Genomic DNA, 14,780 nt, shown 5'->3' with positions numbered 1-14,780 from the left:
ACTTTAAGTGCATGTAAGAAATAGTATATAAGGGGTTAAGGCTTGGTAATAAATGGCTTTTGTCTGATCACACTGATTTCTGACTGAGTCCATATATTTTCTGCAGCAAATGGCACCCGAAAAGGGACCACCCCACCCCCCTATTTTTCATACTGAAACTGAAGGAATTAAAGCACGTGGCACTGAAGAAAGTGGAAAACGCAGAGCCGAAGGGACGTCGGCTGGGATCGATCCAGCAGGACCAGGATCAGGAGGTAGACACTTCGGAACGGAGCCTTGTGAGCCCGGAAGACACTGTGCAGTGCAAATAAGGTAACAGCCGATGGGGTCTGGAAGAGGGTTAAGATGGGGAATCATTTAAGTAAAGAAGAAATGGTCATCCTTAAGCTCTTCCAGCATATCCTCTCAGTGAGAAGAATAGAATATGACGATAATCTGTTAAAAAGAATATTGCTCTGGAGTAAACAGAAAGAGCTGATCCAGGGGGTTAATGAAGCTTTTGATCTCGGGACTTGGAAAAAAATTGGGGCACGCCTGTGGGATCAAGTTACTTGTGGGTCTAAGGAGGCAAAGTCTCTTGCTGCCCCCTGGCTACTACTGAAAGGGACTCTAACAGCAATGAAGGCTGAGAAACAGGCGGCAAAATCCGCTTTTACAGCTCTCTCTGACTCGCCTTCACAACAGCAGGGCTCGGCACCTACATAAGATTCATCACCCGGTGCTACAGCCATGGTAGTGTCGTCTGTTTCGGGCATAAAACATTCTGGTCAAAAACTGGCGCGCAGTACAGTACAAAAGTTTGAGGACCCTGCACCTTTCCCCTATCCTGTATCGACAACGCCTTTATGGGCGGTAGCTCCAGCTGATACTCGGGAGCCAGTAGTGGCTACTGAGCAACCGAAACAAACTGATGTTAACCCTTTTCGTGCTACTACTGCCCCTAAACTTACTCTCTAAGATTTTTTGCCAGGGTGGGAGTCTCCTGAGGAGGAGAGTGTAACTCCGAATAAATGGCCACCTCCGCCACCTACACCACCGCTTGCATCGCTCCCACCGGAGCTGCAAAATGAGTGGAACTGGGAACAATGGACAAAATCCTTAGATAAACAATTGCAGGACTTGCGGGACCGTCTGGGCAAATTGGGGGAGGAGAGGGAGCAAGCCCCGGAAAAAACGGATAAGATCAGTCCTTGTGATGTGTCGTTACCACCGACTCCTACATCTAATAAAATTAACCCGAGTGCCATGAGATGGTGAGGCTGCATTCAGGATGCAATTATAGACGGTACTATTTTACCGATAGATGTTCCCGCTGCATTCCCTGTTCTTATAAATTCTCAGGGACAGTCTGTCTGGACTCCTATGGACTGGAAAGCTATGAAAGAAATTAAGGGAGCAATTACTCAGTATGGGTTGTCTTCCCCATATACACCGCAAATGTTATCTGCTTTCTTTTCTAATACTGTTCTAACTCCAAATGATTGTCTCAGAGTGGCTGTAATTTTCTTAACTCCTTCACAGCTCTTACATTTTAAAAGTGGGTTTGAGGAGCTTGCTGCAAGAGCTGCAGATGAGAATTCAGAGTGTAATCCTCATCACCCTTTGCACGGTGTTTCACCTGAAATGTTATTGGGAAAGGGACAATTTCACCCTGGTGGAGTACAAGCTCGTATGAAAGTTGAAGTTCTACAGCAAACACAGCAATTGGCTTTAGCTGCTCTGAAAGCTGTGCCGGAAGCAGAAAATCCTAATCCTTCATATTGAGACAAGGAGGCACAAAAGCACAAAATATAATCAGTTCTAAGCAATGTTAAGTGTGATGGCTTTGTAATGGAAAATAACTGCGGTGCTTGAAGGTTGTTGACAATGTTTGGGGTCCTCAGGACCTTAGCACAAAAGGTGTGAGAAAACCAGAATAGAAAAACAGGACCTGGAGATGGGGAGTATCTGGGACTAGCAGATGTCCAGGGCGGGCGCAGATAAACTATCTGATAAGTAAAAGGACAGGATGATTGCTATGTTTGGGGTGTTAATAAACCCATTAAGCTGGTGTAAGCATCTACTAGGGAGTATCCCGGACTAGCAGATGTCCAGGATGAGAGCAGTTAAACTAACTGATAAGTAGAAGGCCAGGATGATTGCTATGTCTGTAATGTCAATTAAGCTTGTTGAGAAAAGTAAACGACCCTTAATGACCATGTATGCATGCCGGAAACTTTTTGGAAAATGATGTAATATGCTCAGTGACCATATAAGGATGACCTGTATAGCAATTCGGGGACACACGTTAGGAGGAGCTATCCCCCGTGTCTCCCGGCGCCGCAATAAAGAATACCTGCTTGTCAACTTGAAATTCTGTTGGCGAGTTTGTTCCTGGAGTTATCTCCGAATCAATTTGGCACCCCAGGTGGGACCCTCTCTGCTCGGCTGCAGGACCTGCTGAGGAAAGGGCTCCCTATGGCCCGCGGGAGTTTTTCCCGGAGGGACCCCTCAGCTCATTCGGATCACTGCGGGAGCAGACAAGGACCATCTCATAAAAGTTATTCTTTTCTTTTATATAGTCTTTAAGATGCATGGGGCATCTCGGTTTGGTAAATTGGCTTGGTAAGCGTACGCATGGTGTGGAAGCCTTCTGTAAATCGAGATAGGAAATCTCGTGGGTAAAGGCATATACCCGCCTGCTAGCGTCCGTTTGGTGTACACCCACAAGAAGCAGGGGGCATCTTGTGGCTTGGCTCCTGCAAGACACAGTGGGTTGTCTTGTGGAAAAGGTTTTGGTTTTACCGGTATACAGTCACAATAAGCAGGGGGCATCTTGTGGTTTGGGTCCGACAAGAAGCAGTGGGCGTCTTGCACTAAAGGTTTTACGTTTTATTGGTATATATGCACAAGAAGCAGAGGGCATCTTGTGGTTTGGGTCTGACAAGACGCAGTGGGCGTCTTGCACTAAAGGTTTTAACGTTTTATTGGTATATACGCACAAGAAGCAGAGGGCATCTTGTGGTTTGGGTCCGTCAAGACGCAGTGGGCGTCTTGCACTAAAGGTTTTACGTTTTATTGGTATATATGCACAAGAATCAGAGAGCATCTTGTGGTTTGGGTCCGGCAAGACGCAGTGGGCGTCTGTAGAAAAGGTTTTGGATTTTACTGGTATATGACTTATGTTGTGGATTGTTATACTTATGATTTTGGTCTTGTGATTTTGGTATTGGTGACAGACTTATAAATGCATTATTGATTGTTTTCTTTGTTTCAAGTGTAGGAAGATTTTGTTCTTGTGATTTTGGTGCTGGTGACAGACTTATAACTGTTAACTGTTAATTTGATACAATGTTAGTCTGTCTCGAGTGCTGTAACCGTGGAGTGTGTCTGTGGGATCCCGTGTGTGTGTGTGTGCGAATGCGAGACTGATACTAGGAAATCAGCAGAGTGGAGAGATCTTGAAAAAGAGTCCTTTAGAGTGCATTTTGGCACACTGGAAAGAACTAGGTTTCCTGGGGGCTCGGTAAATGAGAAAATGTTGGTAATATATTGTAACCAATGATGGCCTTTGTATACTTTGGAAGAACAGGGAAAATAGCCTAAAAATGAAACTTTGGACTATGATACATTGTTACAATTAATGTTGTTTTTGAGGGGGCAAGGAAAATGGGATGAAGTAATCTATGCGGATATGTTTTTAACTTTAAGAAACCGCCCCACGTGACAGACGGAATGCGAAATTAATATAGCTCCGACAGATCCCTTAATTTTGGCTTTGGAAAAGGACAGAAAAAAAACCCTGAAAGCTAAGCTGGAGAATTGTTCAGATTGTGATACTAGGGAAAGATGCTTAAAGTTAAGGAAAACCAAGGGGGAAAGGAGGGGAGCTCGGGCAGCTCCTGTGTTTGAACGTGGGATGAGTGCTGGGGAGGCAGAGGTGGAGTGATGTCGGGCGGAGGGGGAGTGGGTTCTTCTCCTATGGGGCCGAATCGGTGGGTGTGTGTGCTGTGGGGAGTTTTGGACGTTGGAAGTGAGACTGCCCTGGGGGGGGAGAGTGCCATGAGGTGGCTCCGGTGGCTGAAGAGGAACTAGACTGACAAGGGACCTGGGGAATCTACCCTAGCAGATCCACTGGTTAAATTAAAATGAGGAACTAGAGGAAATAAAGTGGAATTTTAGTGTATACAGGAGCAACTTATTTGGCTTTAATTCAGAGGGAAAGGAATTTGTTACAGATGTGGGAGCTACTGGCCACAAAGGAAAAGAAAAAAAAGAAGAAAAAGAGGTATTCAAATTGGGAAAACAAATAGGAATGCATAAAATTTTTATGAGTGCGAAATTCTCAGAAACCTTTATTAGGGCCAGAAGCAACATTTAAAGAAGGCAAAATGGAATTAAGAATTAAAAATCAATTAATTGCAGTTTTGAGTTTATCTTTAATTCAACAGAAAAGCGAACAGGAGGACCTCCCTGAAATAGAAGAAATCCTTAATCAGGTGATACAGAAGGTTGACCAATGTACAGGGGGGTAGTACAGGGGTGTTGTACAAGGGAGTTGTACAGGGGGGTTGTAAAAGGGGGTTAGAGGAATTTGCTTGTTTAAACAAAAGTTTTGTCTGTTGTAAATGCCTGCTGAGCAAAACAAAGACACCTGGTCCTATTGATAAGGAAAAGCAGACACTTGGTCCTATTGATAAGCAGCTATTGATTAGGAAAAGCAGATGCCTGAATCTACTGATAAGGGGGAGAAGCAGATGGTTTATGGCTGGGATACCGACCAAACCCTAAGGCCATATGTGAAGACTGAAAGGTGAAAAGTGCAAGAAGAGGAAGACTCATTTACTTCATCTTGAAGACCCCTACCCAGAGGAGGAAGACTCAGTTACTTCATCTTGAGACCCCTCCCCATGACCAGAGGGGGCACTGCGCAGGTGCAGAGGACCTTCTGGCTCATTATAATACGAAGCGGGGATAGGACATGAATATGTATAGGCGTGTTGTGCAACCTTATGAATATATATAACTTTAGAGAATAAATGTAGAGGGAAACAACACTGAGGCACTCATAACTTTGAGGAATTATCCCTATGCGTCTCAGCGCTGAATGAAAGCATACCTACTTTACAACTTTTAACGAGTTGTGGAGTTTATCCGCGCATCACAGGTATATCTGGGAGTATGAGCATCTGAAGTTCCAGGTAAGGCAAAAAAATGCTTTGCCTGTTAAAGTAGAAAGAAAAAGGGTGGGGCTGCCCAATTAGAATAAAACAATATCCCCTAAAATTGCAGGAAAGGGAGTTAAAAAGTCATTGATAAATTTTAAAATATAAATTGTTAATTGAATGTGAATTGGAATATAATACTCCTATCTTGCCAGTAAAGAAAAGTTGCAGATTGGTTCAAGATCTCAGGAGTCAACAAATTTGTAGAGGATATTCAGTAATAGCTAATCTGTATACTTGACTAAATTGAATCAGAAATGGCACTGGAACTAGAATCATGGAAACCACCCACTCAGACGCGGACTCTTACAATATGTGGATGACCTATTAATTGCCACAGAAACAAAGGAAGAATGTGTCCAGTGAATGGTGGGATTATTGAATTTTCTATGACTGAATCATTATTGGGTAACCAGACAAAAGGCCCAACTAATCCAAACCCGAGTTTCCTACCTAGGATATGAAATAACAGGACAGAGAGAACTTGGAACTGCTATTTGGAAGCCATTTGTCAAACTCCACGACTGTCAACCATCAAGGAGCTCCAGACGTTCCTGGGAATGACTGGATGAGGCAGACTTTGGATGCATGATTATGGTGTTCTGGTAAGACCCCTATATGAACTGTTACAAGAAACCCCTCTCTCTTTGGAATGGACTGATTCAGCAGAGGAGGGCTTTAGAAATTTAAAATCAGAGCTAAAGAGAGCTGCAGCTCTGACTTCTGGATGTGACTAAATCCTTTTGGCTATATTCCTATGAAGAACAGGGAATAGCTTTGGTGGTCTTTACTCAGAAACTAGGACCCTATAACAGGGCAGTGGTGTATTTTTTAAAACAGCTGAATGAAGTGAGCAAAGGATGGCCCGGATGCCTAAGGACTGTGGCAGCAGTTGTCATGAATATTGAAGGGGCCAGCATATTTACCTTGGGACAAAAATTACTGTACTAGTGTCCCATGTTGTATCAGCATTCCTGGAACAGAAAGAAGCCCACTGGTTATCTCCTTCATATTTTTTAAAATACCAAGCCACCCTTGTGCAAAACGATGATATAGAAATTGTGGTCACTAATGTTGCCAATCCAGCATCCTTTTGCAGGAACAACCAACAAACTGTTAACACACGTCTGCTTGGCCACTATATGAAACTGTATATTCAAGTCAACCAGATTTGAAAGAAACCTGGAACGTGCCCTGGAATTGGCTAAAAACAAAAGGATAAATATTTGGACTGATTCTAAATATGCATTTGGTGTGGTCCATGTACATGGTGCCATCTGGAAAGAATGAGGACTTTTGTACACACAAGGGAAACAGATTAAATATGCTACAGAAATTCTATGACTACTGAAAGCTGTTCAGCTACCTGAGGAAGTAGCTATTATATATTGTTGAGGGCATCAACAAGGTGAAATTTGGCCAATTCTGAAGCCAAACGAGAAGTTGAACAATCTAAACTCATTCCCTTAATCCCTGATGGCAAACTAACAATTGAGAAATCTAAACCTAGATATTCAAAGGAAGATAGAAAACTGATTGGAGCTCTCAAAGGAGAGAAAAACAAAGAAGACTGGGTTCAGATACCTGATGGGCAAATTCTAATCCCCTATAACCAACTCTGGAAGCTAGTTCAGGAGAAACATGACAAAACTCATTGGGGTAGCAACTCTTTGTATAAATACTTAGATGAACAGATTGAAGGAAGGAATCTATATAACATAGTTCAATTAGTGACAATGCCAGCTCTGTCTCAAGAATAATCCTAAAATTGAAAATAGAAATCAAATTGGTACAACGGGGGAGGAAGTTGTCCGGGGCAGCACTGTCAAATAATTTTTTCTGAATTACCGAGACCAATATTTGTTGGTGTTAATGAATACTTTTTCAGGGTGGCCAGAAGCATTCCCTTGTAGAATAAATAATGCAAGACAAGTAATTGGAACATTGTTAAACAGTATAATACCTTGTTTTGGAGTACCAGAGGCAATTTCTTCCGACCAAGGCTCACCCTTTAGTGCAAAATAGTTACAAGAAATTAGCAAAAATTAGAAATTGATTGGCAACTACATGTTCCTTACAGGCCTCAGGCCAGTGGGCAAGTAGAAAAGATGATCAAACAACAGATTAGTAAAATATGTCAAGATATTGACATCAAGCTTTACCACTGGCTCTGTTGAGAATTTGAACTAAACCTCAGTCGAAAGAAGAGGCTATCCCATGTAAAATTCTACATGGAAGACCATATCAGTCCCAGTTTAAAGGAGAAAGTCTTCTGGAAGTGGGAGAAGGTTGTCTCCTAGGGTTTCTGATCAATCTGGGAAAGCAATTAGAAGAAATAAGAGAATACTGGGGACAGGAGCGAGAGGCATGGATTATCTGACTCACCCTTTTAGATTCAGAGACTGGGTTTATGTTAAGAAGTTTTCAGGAGATCCTCTACAGGAGAAGTGGAGCGGACCGTAACAGATAATGTTGACCACCTTTACAGCCATGGAGATAAAGGAACAACCTTTCTTCAAAAATGAAGACAGCACCAGAACCAGAGAAGACATGGCGGATCGAACCTTCAGGACCTTCACATGAAATTGTATCAGTCATAATTAGGATTTATGTGATAACTGACATACCAGCTTGGGACCAATACTTACCTGAAATTAATGCAGAATGTTACTAAAGTTGTTAGTTGTAGTGACTGTTGGGAGTATGCACAGTTGCCTAAATCAGGAAAAGATCAGGGCCTTCCATTAATTGGTGTTCCAATTTCCAACACTATCTCATGGACAAATTTAAGATTTTTAATAGTTAATCCTAATCGAAGTAAAGAACATTATACCTGTGTACGAAGATGTATTACACCAGGAACCAGAGTATGAGGTTTGTTTAAATGCCACAGGTGTAAGTCACTATTCAAATTGCAATCACACTATTAATATAGATGGTATTGTGGTTCAGGGGTGGCCCATTCCTGAAGGGAAAGGATGGCATTGGTTATGTGGAGAAAATGCTTATAAGACCCTACCCCCAACTGGAAGGGGGCATGCACCTTGGGTGCTGTGATACACCATCTCAGAACCTGGGTTAGAAGTTTTGCTACTTTCATAGTTTTGTGAGATGGCTAATTCCATCTTTGGGAGTAAGTAAATTAGAGAAGGCAATCATAAAATATCTCAGCAACCATAGAGGAAATAGAAACTAAAACCATTGATATAATCCAAGTGGAACAAGAATCAATAAAAGTTGCTGATCCTGAAACAGATCTGGTTTTGCTGATAAATGTATTAAATGTTGGGAACTGAAAAAATGCATTGGCAATATCAGTTGTGGCATACCACTTGACTGCTGTTGACTCTAGTTCATACCTAAGCTCTAGCATGTCCGGTATGGCAGCACTCAATGGTGGTGTGACTTCATTCAGGCCACGATAGTCTGCTATTAGTCTCCACTCTCTGTTAGACTTTCGCAGTGGCCATGTGGGGCTGTTAAAGGGTGAGCGGGTCCTGCTGATCACTCCCTGACTCTCCAGTCTACGGATCAGCTGATGGATGGGAATCAGGGAGTCTCGGTTGGTGCGATATTGCTGCCGGTGCACTGTTGTGGTCGCAATTGGCACTTGTTGTTCTTCAACTTTCAGCAACCCCACAGCAGAGGGATCTTCTGAGAGACCAGGCAAGGTGGACAGCTGCTCAATTTCCTCAGTCTCCAAAGCAGCAATACCAAAAGCCCACCAGTACCCTTTTGGGTCTTTGAAGTACCCTCTCTTGAGGTAGTCTATGCCGTGGATGCATGGAGCCTCTGGACCAGTCACAATGGGGTGCTTTTGCCATTTCCTCCCAGTCAGGCTGATTTCAGCCTCCAGCACAGTCAACTCTTGGGATCCTCCTGTTACTCCAGAAATATAGATGGGTTCCACCCCTTGACAGCTTGATGGCATCAGGGTACACTGTGCACCAGTACCTACTAGAGCCTTATACTTCTGTGGGACTGATGTGCCAGGCCATCTGATCCACACAGTCCAGTAAATCCGATTGTCCCCTACCTCCACCTGGCTGGAGGCAGGGCCCCTCTAATGGTCATCACAGCGTTGGACACTTAAGTCGTGGTGAAAGGGATTATTCTTCGTTATCACAGGAGCTGGAGTAAAATCAGCTCTTCCACTCCATCTGGGAAACTGCTCAGCAGAGACTGAAGCCGTAGCTCTCATGGGATGATCAGTCTTGGCCCTTGCTCCCCTCTTCAATTCACTCACCTGTTCTTCAAAAGCTGAAGTAGGTTTTCCATCCCACTTTGTCATGTCTTCCTTGGTTTTAGGTTAGGCTATGGCATATACCTCCTGTATCTCCTCTCTCAAACAATAGGGCGCCTTTTGTTAATAGCTGAGATGTGTGTTGGTATACGTGAGGAGCTGGATAAATCAGATAGATTGTCCCTCAATTGTTTGAGGTCCTGGGACAGTTTTTCCACAGCTGAGATGATGGAAGGGGTGAGATTGTCTTCGAACTCTTGGAGTTTATGAACCATTTCATCCACTGTTAGTGGTACTATGTCATTCCAGGTTACTGTTGCCAATGAATGGGCATATGATGACGGTGCATTCCATGTAAGTTTTCGCCACATGGGTCATGTACATTCGACTTCATCTGGATATATGGGTATATCCCTGTAATTTGGCTTGATGTGATAAATCATCTCTACGATGGCTGATTCCCTCAGAGACTAGACGCCTTTCTCTAAAGTAGTCCACTTGGCTGAATGAATCATAACATCGTCCTTGTATGGAAACCTTTCTCTCACAGCTGCCAAGAGCCACCTCCAAAGACTGAGGGACTTTTTCTCTCTTGCAATTGCTTTGTCAATTCTCCCTTCTCTAGCAAGTGATCCCAGCTGCTTGGCTTCTGTACCTTCTAGTTCGTGACCATCGGCCCCATTGTCCCAGCATCGGAGTAACCAGGTGATGATGTGTTCCCCTGGTTGACGGGTAAAATCTTTTCGCATATTCCGCAGCTCGGTTGAGATCCGAGGTCGAGAAGTTACCTCTTCTTCTTCTTCTTCGTCATGTGATGATGACTCCTGGTCAGATGCTAGACTGGGTGGTGAATACCTTGTTTCTTCATCTTGCTTCACCCTTCTTGCCTCTTTTTTGCTTTTTCTCTTGCTTACAGGGGCAACCGATATTGGTACAAATTGGTCCTCTGGTTTGGCTGCAGTGATTATCACTGTGGTTTGAGTAGCAACTGTACTTGTTGCTGTGGTTGGTGTAGCTGTTGTGCTTGGAGCTGGGGTAGCCGCGCTGTCTGTTGCAGTTGAAGTTTGAGCAGCTGCTGTACTTGCCACTGGGGTAGCTGCGTTGTTCATTGCAGCCAAAGTTTGAGTAGCGACTGTACTTGTCGCTGGGGATGGTGAAGCTGCTGTGACTGGACCTGGAGTAGCTGCGCTGATTGTTGCTTTGCCCTCAGATGCAGCGACTTTTTTTTCATTTTGAAGGTGCTGGGTATTGTTGAACAAGGCCCTGTAAGCATAGGCCAAGCCCCAGCACGTTGCCATGATTTGTTTGTGTCTGGTATGGCCAGAATGACCACACACCAATTCTTCTGGATTTTGCAGTTGTTCGGTAGTGAAATTCCAAAGTACTGGAGGGGCCCACTGACCTAGATACTTGCCCATACTTGTCGTTTCCCATATATTGTCGTTTAACCCCAGACAAGACCCAAACCTGTCTCTGCTTAGCTCTTGAAATCAGTCATGGGCAAAACACACTTTGTATGCGTGCCAACATGGTGATCCCCATCACGGTCAGCAAACAAGTCTCAACAACATTAAAAGGCCATTCAAAAACTTCAAAACTCTCAAATGTAAATGGTCTGGGGGGAGGACTGGGAGATTGACTATATCACACTCCCACCAACCCACGTGCCATGTGCTTACCATAGTGGAAGCAACCACCGGATGGCTGGAAACATAGGCTGTGCCCCACGACACTGCCCAAACACTATCCTGGGCCTCGAGAAACACGTTCTGTGGCAACACGTCACCCCAGAGAGAATTGAGTCAGACAATGGGACTCATTTCTGGAATATTCTTATAGATATTTGGGCCAAAGAGCATGGCAGTGAGTGCTTTTGCTCAGGGACCTGGGTATACTTGGTGGGTAATGCGGGAAGATGGGGAAGTCTGATGTATACCTCAAGGGGATTTGATTTTAGGGGAAAACAGCCAATGAACTTAACTGTATGCTGTTGCCTGCTGTGCAATACTTTTATAGCCCATCAACTAGATGTCTCCAGTAACTAGACCTGACTTCCCTCCAATCATCATCCCAACAGAGAATGAACTTTGATAGAACCGGATGAGTTCCGCAGTAAAGGAACGACCAGCATCAGCAGGCAATGATCCAATACTGCACACAGCCTTTCCTGCCCTGAAAGATTGTTACAAGAGATGGAACCTGATATCATGGACCGGATGGACTCGGCAACATTATAGGGATTGGTCCATGCACTAAGAAAATGAACTCGTTCTCTTGGTCTGTGCGTATATGGATATATATATGTGGGAGTGCGATGGTATATTGAAAATGTGGGATCTGAGCATGACGTGAATGGTATGGAATAAGTGGTGGATACTGTCCTGGGTTTAGCAGTAGCAATCAATTTTTCTCCTTCTTGGTAGCTGGTGCAGTACTGTGTTTTGACTTCCAGCCTGGGAACAGTGCTGGTGATACCGATGTTTTTGGTTGTTGCTAAGTGATGTTTACCCTAACCAAGGACTTTGTGAAGCTTATGCTCTGACAGGGAGGAGGGGAAGCTGGGAGGAAGCAGAGACGGGGTGCCTGACCCAGGCTAGCCAAAGAGGTATTCCATACCACAGCACGTCATGCCCGGGGGGGGTGTAACTGGGAGTTACCTGGAAGGACACGGGCTTCTGGGTCAGACTTACTTCTCAGCGGGTGGTCTTCCCTTGTTATTTTCTCTTATCATTGTTGTCGTTGGTGGTAGTGGTGGTGATTTGTGTTGTACATTGTTTGCTGGACTGTTCTTGTCTCAAACCGTGGGAGTTGCACTCTTTCGATCCTCCTCCCCATCCCTCCGGGCGCTGGGAAGGAGAGAGCCCTGGGGGGGGGGCCTTGATTGCTTTCAGCCCGGCACCACTCACTGGGAGTGAGTGAACAAGCTATCTGGCTAGGGTTTAAACCACGACAAGATGTTACCTCTTATTCTAGTAAACCTGTTGGAGGATTAACTGTCTTTATAGATGCAAGCAAAATCAATCACAGAGCTGGATATGTTTGGCAAACAGATGATGGGTTGAAAGAGCAGAAGATACTTGGTCATTTTTCCGATTCACTACAAACACTAGAGCTAAGTGCTGTTATTGCAGTATTTCAGCGATGACCTGACACCCCTCTTAATATTGTCTGCAATTCTTTATATATTGTAGGCATTGTTCAATATATAGAGAGGGCAATTTTACAAGAAGTTGCTAATCACAGATTGTGGATCTTCTTAAAAACCTTATTACATCTTGTGAATACTCGTAAATGTACATATTTTATTATGCATATTCGCAGTCATTCAGGCCTTCCAGGAAGCCTCAGTGAAGGCAATAACAAAGTGGATAAATCAGTTGCCCCAGCATGGGCAGGACCCTCTGTAAATATCTTTCAACAAGCTCGAGCATCCCATGCCTTCTTCCATCAATCAGCAAAAATGCTAGTTCGACAGTTTGGACTGTCCCTAACAGGTGTCTGAGGCATTGTGCAATCTTGTCCCGACTGTCAAGGCCAAGTAGTAGGTATAGGCCTTGGAGTCAACCCTCAAGGCCTCCAGCCTCTTCAGCTTTGGCAAATGGATGTGACTCATGTACCCTCTTTTGGGAAATTGAAATACGTCCATGTTACTTTTGACACTATTCTCTTACAGGACAAGTTATTATTGAAGGAACACATCAAACTTTGAAACAGTTGTTGGAAAAACAAAAAACGGGGGAAGAAGGACTTACACCGGTAGCAAGGATACAGAAAGCTGTATATGTTATGAATTTTGTGCGATTGACAGGAGACTTTAATGACCCCCCTGCTGTAATACATGGTCAGGCATTAGGTTCAGGTTATATGACTAAAACTCCGGGTATTCTGGTCCAGTACAAGGATTTGGAAACCAGCATTTTGAAAGGTCCTGCAGAAGTAAAATTAACTGGTCGAGGTTATATGTGTGTAATTACAGATTCTGGTCTGCGGTGGGTGCCAGTTCGATGGGTGAAACCCTGGAAAGAGTCAGCATTGCCCCAGGACGCCCCCCTTGTTAGTGTTTGAATGAATTGAAATTTGAGCTTAGGATTTCCATTTTATGGATGTTTTCAGTCCTTCTTAAAGTGAATGGAGCAACCTTTTTTACGTTAAAGTTAAAAAAAACCAAAAAACAAAAAACAAACAAACAAAAAAAACACTCCCCACCCCCCCCGAACCTCCAGGGAAGTGAGACCAGCACGGGATACAGACGTATTGTGTGAGTTTCCGGTGGTGGGAAGGTCTCTCTTATCAGGGGTATTGGGCATACTGTGATGGACCATGGACTTGGGCGCCCATATACAACTCATTTAATACAGTTTCTCTGTGATACTTATATTTACCAGCTTCTAGTATATGAGTATGTCCAGGTTTCTATCGACCTTTGGAGACCTTTAAAGATATTGCTGGCCACTTCTTCCAACATAGGCTGGCCACCTGTGTTGGAATGAGTGTGCATTTTGGTCAGTATAAAAGCCCAAGCCTCATGCGCTGTGGGGGGAGGCAGAGCCTCTGTGGGGACGCCCGCTGTGGTTGAGCCTGAAACCTCACACTGCAATGATGCTTCTAGGAGCTGGTTTCCTGTTAGTCTCCACAGGGTCCTTGTGCCACGTTCCGTACATGGAACTGTAGTGGGAGTAATGATTGTCTGGATTTTGTGCTTCAAATATTGTAGTTGTGTGGAGTGTGCTTGTGGAATCCCATATGTGTGTGTGTGTGTGTGTGTGTTGAGGGCAGACAGTTTTCTGTGTATTTTTTTTTTTTTTTTGTTGGGTTTACGTAAAAGATTTTTAACGGGTAGCTGTTTAACATTTCGGGCATGAAAGGGTTAATGCAAAAGTGCAGCTGCCGGCAGGTCTGCTGAAGCAGGCAGGCAGCTGTAGCTGCTGCCGAGCAGGCCAGTGTTTGTCAGGTGAGCAACTTTGGATAAAAAAAAAAAAAAGAAAAAAAAAAAAAAAGATGCAATGATGCAGCAAACTCCTCGACAGTTAACAATGTGCAGTTTAACCTGTCTACTTCTCAAGAACTGATAACCTGGAATAGGGGGTATATTTGTGTCCTCCTGCCTACAGGTCTGTAGCGACTGCCTGCAAAGTTTGTCAAGCCTTGCCATGAGCTGGACAGACGAATGGATAAACCTGATGCCTCAGCTACAGGAGCTGACCGTGAATACCCCAAGCCGAATGAGACAGAGGAAGAGAAAAATGAATGATTGAAAAACATCACTTGGGGGCAACTGAAAAGTAACAACTATGTACGTGTGCTTGTAAAGTAGCTATTATTAGAGGCTGTGA

This window comes from Pezoporus flaviventris, unplaced genomic scaffold (genome assembly GCF_033815535.1).
Source record: "Pezoporus flaviventris isolate CSIRO_AGI_PZ_B2104156 unplaced genomic scaffold, CSIRO_AGI_Pfla_v1 ptg000044l, whole genome shotgun sequence".
Taxonomy (NCBI): Eukaryota; Metazoa; Chordata; class Aves; order Psittaciformes; family Psittacidae; genus Pezoporus; species Pezoporus flaviventris.
Note: the sequence above shows the minus strand (reverse complement) of the source record.